The sequence below is a fragment of the Pristiophorus japonicus genome, chromosome 14, assembly GCF_044704955.1.
Source record: "Pristiophorus japonicus isolate sPriJap1 chromosome 14, sPriJap1.hap1, whole genome shotgun sequence".
Taxonomy (NCBI): Eukaryota; Metazoa; Chordata; class Chondrichthyes; family Pristiophoridae; genus Pristiophorus; species Pristiophorus japonicus.
The window spans coordinates 26,864,602-26,873,448 of record NC_091990.1 but is presented as its reverse complement, the minus strand read 5'-3'; positions in this window follow the sequence as shown (position 1 = coordinate 26,873,448).

Below are 8,847 nucleotides of genomic sequence, written 5' to 3'. Positions count from 1 at the left end.
TTATCAACCATGCAGCCTATTTTAGTGTCATCTGCAAACTTCTTAATCATACCCCCAACATTTAAGTCCAAGTTATTGATATATACCACAAAAAACAAGGGACCCAGCACTGAGCCCTGCGGAACCCCACTGGATACAGCCCTCCAGTCACAAAAACACCCATCAACCATTATCCTTTGCTTCCTGCCTCCGAGCCAATTTTGGATCCAACTTGTCACTTTGCCTTGGATCCCATGGGCTATTACTTTTGTGACCAGTCTGCCATGTGAATCCTTATCAAAAGCTTTGCTAAAATCCATGTACACTACGTCATACACACTGCCCTCATCGACCCCCCAGGTTACCTCCTTGAAAAATTCAATCATGATAGACACGACCTACCCATAACAAATCTATGCTGACTGTCCTTGGTCAATCCATGTCTTTCCAAATGAAGATTTATCCTGTCCCTCAGGAGTTTTTCCAATAATTTTCTCACCACCGAGGTTAGGCTGACTGGCCTGTAATTACTCATTCTATCCCTTTCTCCCTTTTTAAACAAAGGTACAACATTATCAGTCCTCCAGTTCTCTGGCACCACACCTGTAGCCAGAGAGGATTGGAAAATTATTGGAAAATAAATGCAAGTCTTTCTTTTTTATTGGGAGAGTGGCAGCATGGGGTGGAAGCTTGGGAAAAGGATATAGAGCCACTGAATAAGATGCAAAGAAGATTTACTAGAATGACACCAGAACTGAGAGGTTATACCTGTAAAGTCCTTACTCTACAGTATGAAACCACACGAAGCACATTCTGGGGACAAGGTCACTCTGTGACCTTAACCCTTTATTCACAGGACTCCGAAGACGATGACCTTGCATGGGACCTTCCTTTTTATACCTTTGTGATCAGGTAAGGAGTGTCTCCCACAAGTTCACCCCTTGTGGTCACGGTGTGCATCTAGGTTGACTGTATACAGTAATACAGTGGTGTTACATTGTGGTTACATACATGATATCACCTTCCCCCCCAAAATCTTATTGGGATCATAGGTTTAATCTTTCAGGTGGTCTACGCTCCCTCGTGGAGCGCCACAGTTGGGGTTCTGGTTGTTGGACACTGACGTGAGTGTCTGTCACCTGTGGTGATTCCGGCCTGTCCGGGCTGACCGCAGGGACTGTGCATTCTTCTGATTGCTCTTGTTGCTCGTTCACTGGTGGTGTTGTGAGCTCCATCTCATGGTCTTCTTCAGGTTCCTCAGTGTCGATGCTGAACCTTTTTTTTACTTGGTCCAGATGCTTACGGCATATCTGACCATTGTTGACTTTTACCACGATGACCCTATTCCCCTCTTTGTCAATCTCAAGTCATTTGGGCCCCATGGCATGATTGAGGACGAATACAGGATCATTTATGTCTATACATCTCCCCCTCGAATTACAGTCATGGTACTCGTTTTGTGACTTGCGCTTGCCCTCAACTATGTCGGTCAGGACTGTGTGAATGAGGGACAACCGAGTTTTGAGTGTCCGTTTCATTAGTAGCTCTGCAGGCGGGACCCCCATGAGCGAGTGCGGTCGGGATCTATAGGCCAGCAGGAGACGCGATAGGCGGCATTGTAGGGAGGGTCCTTGAATCCTGAGCATACCTTGCTTAATGATTTGGACCACACGTTCCGCCTGGCCATTGGAGGCCAGCTTGAATGGCGCAGTCCTGACGTGGTTGATGCCATTGCCCGACATAAACTCTCGGAATTCGTGGCTTGTGAAACATGGGCCATTATCACTAACCAGGATGTCCGGCAAGCCATGGGTTGCAAAGATCGCAAGTAGGCTTTCCACGGTGGTGGATAACGTGCATGAATTCAGAATGATGCACTCGATCCATTTCGAGTACGCATCTACCACAATAAGGAATATCTTACCCATGAACGGGCCCGCGTAGTCAACATGAATGCGTGACCTTGTCCTACTGGGCCAGGGCCACGGGCTGAGCGTGGCCTCCCTGGGGGCATTACTCACTGGGCACAGGTCGTGCACCTGCAAACACAGTGTTCCAGGTCTGCATCAATTCCAGGCCACCAAACATGTGACCGGGCAATGGCCTTCATCAGCACAATGCCTGGGTGCTCGTTGTGGAGTTCCCTGATGAATGCCTCCCTGCCCTTCTGGGGCATAACTACCCGGCTGCCCCATAGTAGGCAGTCGGCTTGAATGGAGAGCTCATCCATCCGTCTGTGGAACGATCTGACCTCCTCAGGGCATGCTCCATGTGCGGGCGCCCAATCCCCAGTCAGGACCCATTTCTTAATCAGGGATAGGAGGGGATCTCTGTTTGTCCAGATTTTGATCTGGCGGGCTGTGATGGGGGAGCCTGCGCTGTCAAAGGCATCGACAGCCATGACCATCTCAGCGCTTTGCTGCACTGCCCCGTCAGTGGTGGCAAGTGGAAGCCTGCTGAGCACGTCAGTGCAAGTTTCAGTGCCGGGCCGGTGCCGGATGGAGTAGTCATAAGCAGCCAGCGTGAGAGCCCATCGGTGTATGTGAGCTGATGCGTTGGCATTGACAGCCTTGCTGTCTGACAACAGGGATGTTAATGGCTTGTGGTCCGTCTCTAATTCAAACTTCCTACCAAAAAGGTACTGATGCATTTTTTTTACACATGCAAGCGCTTCCTTCTCGATCATCCCATATCCCCGTTCTGCTTGAGAGAGCGACCTGGAGGCATAAGCCACAGGTTGTAGTTGACCCTTAGCATTGCCTTGCTGCAATACGCACCCAACCCCATAGGTCGATGCATCACATGTCAGAACCAATTTTTTACAGGGGTCGTACAAGGTCAACAACTTGTTTGAACAAAGTAGGTTTCGCGCCCGATCAAAACCCCGTTCCTGACAGTCCCCCCAAAACCAATTGCAATCCTTACGTAGGAGCACATGTAGCAGCTCCAACAACGTGCTCAAGTTCGGCAGAAAGTTCCCGAAATAGTTCAGCAGTCCCAGGAATGAACGTAGCTCCGATATTTTGCAGGGCCTGGGTGCTCGTCGAATCACCTCTGTTTTGGATTCGGTGGGCCGAATCCCATCTGCAGCAACCCTCCTGCCCAGAAACTCAACCTCAGGAGCTAAGAACACACATTTAGACTTCTTGAGTCGCAGGCCTACCCGGTCCTGTCGGCGTAGCACCTCCTCCAGGTTGTGGAGGTGTTCCTCGGTGTCTCGACCCATGATGAGGATATCGTCCTGGAATACGATCATTCCAGGAATGGATTTAAGCAGGCTTTCCATGTTTCGTTGAAAAATCGCGGCTGCTGATCGAATGCCAAACGGGCACCTGTTATAAACGAACAGTCCCTTGTGCGTGGTGATGGTGGTCAGTAGTTTAGATTCGTCGGCCAGTTCCTGGGTCATATAGACTGAAGTGAGGTCCAACTTGGTGAACAGCTTGCCGCCTGCCAACGTGGCGAAGAGGTCCTCCGCTCTCGGGAGCAGGTATTGATCTTGTAGGGACACCCGATTGATGGTGGCCTTGTAGTCGCCACAGATCCTGACAGAGCCATCCACTTTTAGGACGGGCTCGCCCAGTCGCTGAATTCAACAGGCGAGATGATGCCCTCTCTCAACAGGCAGTCCAGTTCGCTCTCGATCTTTTCCCGCATCACATACGGCACCGCTCTGGCTTTGTGGTGCACTGGCCTGGCGTCCGGGGTGATGTGTATCACTGCTTTAGTGCCTTTGAAAGTCCCAACACCAGGTTGGAATAGTGAATCGAATTGTTGTAGGACTTGTGAGCACGAACTTCACTTCTCAGATGACATTGCGTGAACATCCCCCCATTTCCAGTTCATCTCGGCTAACCAGCTCCTCCCCAACAGTGCGGGACCATTGCCCGGGACAATCCAGAGCAGCAGCCGATTCACTAACCCATTCTGTGTGACAGCCAACATCGCACTGCCTAGCACCGGAATGATTTCTTTAGTGTAAGTCCGTAATTATGTCTCAATACGTGCTAATTTGGGTCTACTAGCTTTAAGTGGCCATAGCTTTTCAAATTGCTGAACGCCCATGAGTGACTGGCTGGCCCCAGTGTCCAGCTCCATGCGTACTGGGGCCAGCGTACAGGGTTTAATAAAACCCTCATCATCATTGGTGGCGTTTTGGTGTATGAACTGTGAATATTCGCCGCATGGACCCGCTGAACCTCGGCGTCCATCAATTTGCCCCAAAAGTCATCCTGCCTCAAAGAACCCTCTTCTGATCCATCCGCCTCTTATATTAGTCTGGTTGCAGACTTCCTGCACATTCGAGCTAAGAGGCCACTGAGATTGCAGCTCCTGCAGACAAACTGTTGAAATCTGCAAGATCTAGCTGAGTGTTTTCCCCCATACCTCCAGCATGAGTTAAAGTTTCCATTGTTGGGAACAAAGGGACTATATCCAGGCATTTCGCGCTGACTGTCCCTTTGACTGCTCTTACGTACCCTATTGGTGGGTGTCAATGGCCCCATCCCGGGCCGCATTGTCCACTGTGAAGGCGTGAATGTCCATTCAGCCTTCCATTGTCTCTGTTGAAGTCCTACTCTGGGGTCTATTGCTGCCTGGGGAGTGTCGGACTGCCCCTGCCTGCCTGCGGGGCTCTGAGTCGCACTGATGATGTTGACTCCCTGATCCATCGCCGCGTTAGAGGCAGAATTGCGCGCGTATATTATTTTCATCTCGTCCTCCCCCGCCATGAAAGTTTGAGCTATCAACGCCGCCGCTTCCAAGGTCAAATCCTTGGTCTCAATTAATTTGCGTAAAATTCCTGCATGACCAATGCCCTCGATAAAGAAGTCCCTTAGCATCTCCCCCCTGCAGGCACCTGTGAACTTACAGAGGCTGGACAAACGCAGGAGGTCCGCTACGAAGTCCGGTATGCTCTGTCCTTCACGACGTCAGTGGGTGTAGAATCTGTGTCGGGCCATATGTATGCTACTCACCGGTTTGAGGTGCTACCCGATCAATTTGCTAAGTTCTTCAAACATTTTGTCCGCCAGCTTTTCGGGTGCTAGTCAGTCCTTCATGAGCGCGTAAGTCTTTGGTTCGCAGCTGGTCAAAAGATGAGCCCTTCGCTTGTCGGCCGCTGCATCCCCCAGCCATTCTTTCGTAACGAAGCTTTGCTGAAGCCTCTCGACAAAATCGTCCCAGTCTTCCCCAACACAGTACCGTTCCTCTGTGCTACCGGTGGCCATTCTCGTGGGTCGTGAATTCCTGTTTCTCGTCCCCAATGTAAAGTCCTTATTCTACAGTATGAAACCACACGAGGCACATTCTGGGGACAAGGTCACTCTATGACCTTAACTCTATATTCACAGGACTCCGAAGACGATGACCCTGCATGGGACCTCTCTTTTTATACCTGTGTGATCAGGTAAGGAGTGTCTCCCACAAGTTCACCCCTTGTGGTCACGGTGTGCATCTAGGTTGAGTGTATACAGTAATACAGTGGTGTTGCATTGTGGTTACATACATGACAATACCCATCAGGAACGATTGAACAGGTTGGGGCTCTTTGACTGAGGGATGACCTGCTGGAGGGTTTGATCGGGTAGATGTAGAGAAGATTTTCTACTTGCGGGCGAGACCAGAGATAGGGGCCATAAATATAAGTTAGTCACTAATAAATCCAATAGGGAATTCAGGAGAAACGTCTATTCCCAGAAAGTGGTTAGAATGTGGAACTTGCTACCACAAGGAGTAGTTGAGGCGAATAATATAGAGGCATCCAAGGGGAAGATAGATAAGTACATGAGGGAAAATGGAATAGAAGGATATGTTGACGTGGTTAAATGAAGAAGGGAGGGAGCATAACCACCAGCAAAGACCAGTTGGACCAAATGGCCTGTTTCTGTGCTCTAAATACTTTGTAATTATCTGTAATTATAAGTAACACAGGAACTCTATGCGCTTCATCACCTCCCTCGGTCTTTCCTTCTATAATCTGCAGGCTTTTCAAACCACTATTCCTGATTTAACTCATGCCCGACATTATAAGCTTGCTGATATCCTGCAGTGTAGGCTATGCACTGTAACCTGATTTGTTTTGACATGAACTACAAGTGGTGATGCAGCAGCTGCTATGGAGGAGTTATTCAGCAGGACTGTATCAGGGAATGAGCAGCATAAAGCTGACAATCTACATGAAGGGTCGTGTACGGGTTCCTTTCTGAAGAGATGTTTCAGTCTTACCCCTCGCTCCTCTCTAACCATCGACATCATACTACAATTAACAGAGCATTAAGTGCCAGACAGATGGGGATTGTAGGTGTCAGCCGTAGTTCAGTGGGTCACACTCTCGCCTCCGAGTCAGAAGGTTATGGGTTCATAAGAACATAAGAAATAGCAGCAGGAGTAGGCCATATGGCCCTTCGAGCCTGCTCCGTCATTTAATACAATCATGGCTGATCCGATCATGGACTCAGGTCCACTTCCCTGCCCGCTCCCCATAACCCCTTATTCCCTTATCATTTAAGAAACTGTCTATTTCTGTCTTAAATTTATTCAATGTCCCAGCTTCCACAGCTCTCTGAGGCAGTGAATTCCACAGATTTACAACCCTCTGAGAGAAGAAATTTTCCTCAGTTTTAAATGGGCGGCCCCTTATTCTAAGATTATGCCCTCTAGTTCTAGTCTCCCCTATCAGTGGAAACATCCTCCCTGCATCCACCTTGTCAAGCCCCCTCATAATCTTATACATTTCGATAAGATCACCTCTCATTCTTCTGAATTCCAATGAGTACAGGCCCAACCTCCTCCTCAGACCAAAACAGAACATAATATTCTAGGTGTGGCCTCACCAAGGCTCTGTACAACTGCTCCTATACTCTCATCCTCTAGCTATGAAGGCCAACATGCTATTTGCCTTCTTCACCGCCTGCTGTACCTGCATGCCAACCTTCAATGACTGATGTACCATGACACCCAGGTCTCGTTGCACCTCCCCTTTTCCTAATCTGTCACCATTCAGAAAATATTCTGTCTTCCTGTTTTTGCCACCAAAGTGGATAACCTCACATTTATCCATATTATACTGCATCTGCCATGCATTTGCCCACTCACCTAACCTTAGGGCCACTTTCTTAAGTACTCTGTATGGTCTGTACTCGTTCCTAACTAAGAGCAAACCAAGTCACCCTGCAGCCTCTTAGCATCCTCCTCACAGCTCACACCGCCACCCAGCTTAGCGTCATCTGCAAACTTGGAGATATTACACTCAATTCCTTCATCCAAATCATTAATGTATATTGTAAATAGTATGGGTTAGGAACATAGGAATAGAAGGCCATTCAGCCCCTCGAATCTGTTCTGCCATTCTATTAAATCATGGCTGATCTGTACCTCATCTCCATTTACCTACCTTTGCCCCATATCCCTTGATACCCTTACCTAACAAAAAACCTATTGATCTGCCTTGAAAGTGATCAGCTGTAAACCCAGTTTGTCTCCTTTAGAAACATAGAAACATAGAAAATAGGTGCAGGAGTAAGCCATTCGGCCCTTCTAGCCTGCACCGCCATTCAATGAGTTCATGGCTGAACATGCAACCTCAGTACCTCCTTCCTGCTTTCTCGCCATACCCCTTGATCCCCCTAGTAGTAAGGACTTCATCTAACTCCCTTTTGAATATATTTAGTGCTAGCATAGGGGTAGCATCCTATCCTCTGTTGTCGAGCTACAATACGCGGACGACGCTTGCGTCTGCGCACACTCAGAGACTGAACTCCAAGTCATAGTCAACATCTTCACTGAGGCGTACGAAAGCATGGACCTTACACTAAACATCTGTAAGACAAATGTCCTCCACCAACCTTATTCCGCCACACAGCACTGCCCCCTAGTCATCAAGATCCACGGCGCGGCCCTGGAAAACGTGGGCCACTTTCCATACCTCGGGAGCCTCTTATCAGCAAGGGCAGACATTGACGACAAGGTTCAACACCGCTTCCAGTGCATCAGCCCAGCCTTCGGCCGCCTGAGGAAGAGAGTTTTCAAAGATCAGGCAATCAAATCTGGCATCAAGCTCATGGTCTACAGGGCTGCAGTGATACCTGCCCTCCTGTATGGCTCAGAGCTGTGGACCATATACAGTAGACACCTCAAATCGCTGGAGAAATACCACCAACGATGCCTCCGCAAGATCCTGCAAATTACCTGGGAGGAATGATGCACCAATATCAGTGTTCTTGATCAGGCCAACATCCCCAGCATCGAAGCACTGACCACGCTCGACCAGCTCCGTTGGGCAGGCCACATTGTTCGTGTTGTGTATCTGTAAAGCATGCACTCCCATGTTCCGCCACCAGGGAGCACATCCCCTGAAGTCCCAAGGGATCCCAGCATTCCTTGGGAGCACTGTATATAAGCCGGCCCCTAAGGCCTGTTCCTCACTCTGGAGTGTCTTAATAAAGACTGAGGTCACTGTTACTTTAACCTCCCTGTGTGCAGCCTCATCTGTGTTAGGAACACAATAACTGGCGCCGAGTATATGAATCCAACGCAAAGATGGAGCAAACTGGACATCCTGGAGAAGTTCTCGGAGGGTGAGGCCTGGGAAGCCTATGTTGAATGGCTAGACCAGTACTTTGTAGCCAATGAGCTGGACAGAGAAGGAAGCGCTGCAAAAAGGAGAGCGGTCCTCCTCACGGTCTGCGGGGCACCGACCTTTAGCCTCATGAAGAATCTTCTGGCTCCAGTGAAACCCACAGATAAGTCGTATGAGGAGCTGTGTACACTGGCTCGGGAGCATCTTAACCTGAGGGAGAGCGTGCTGATGGCGAGGTATCGGTTCTACATGTGCCAGCGATCTGAAGGTAAGGAAGTGGCGAGCTACGT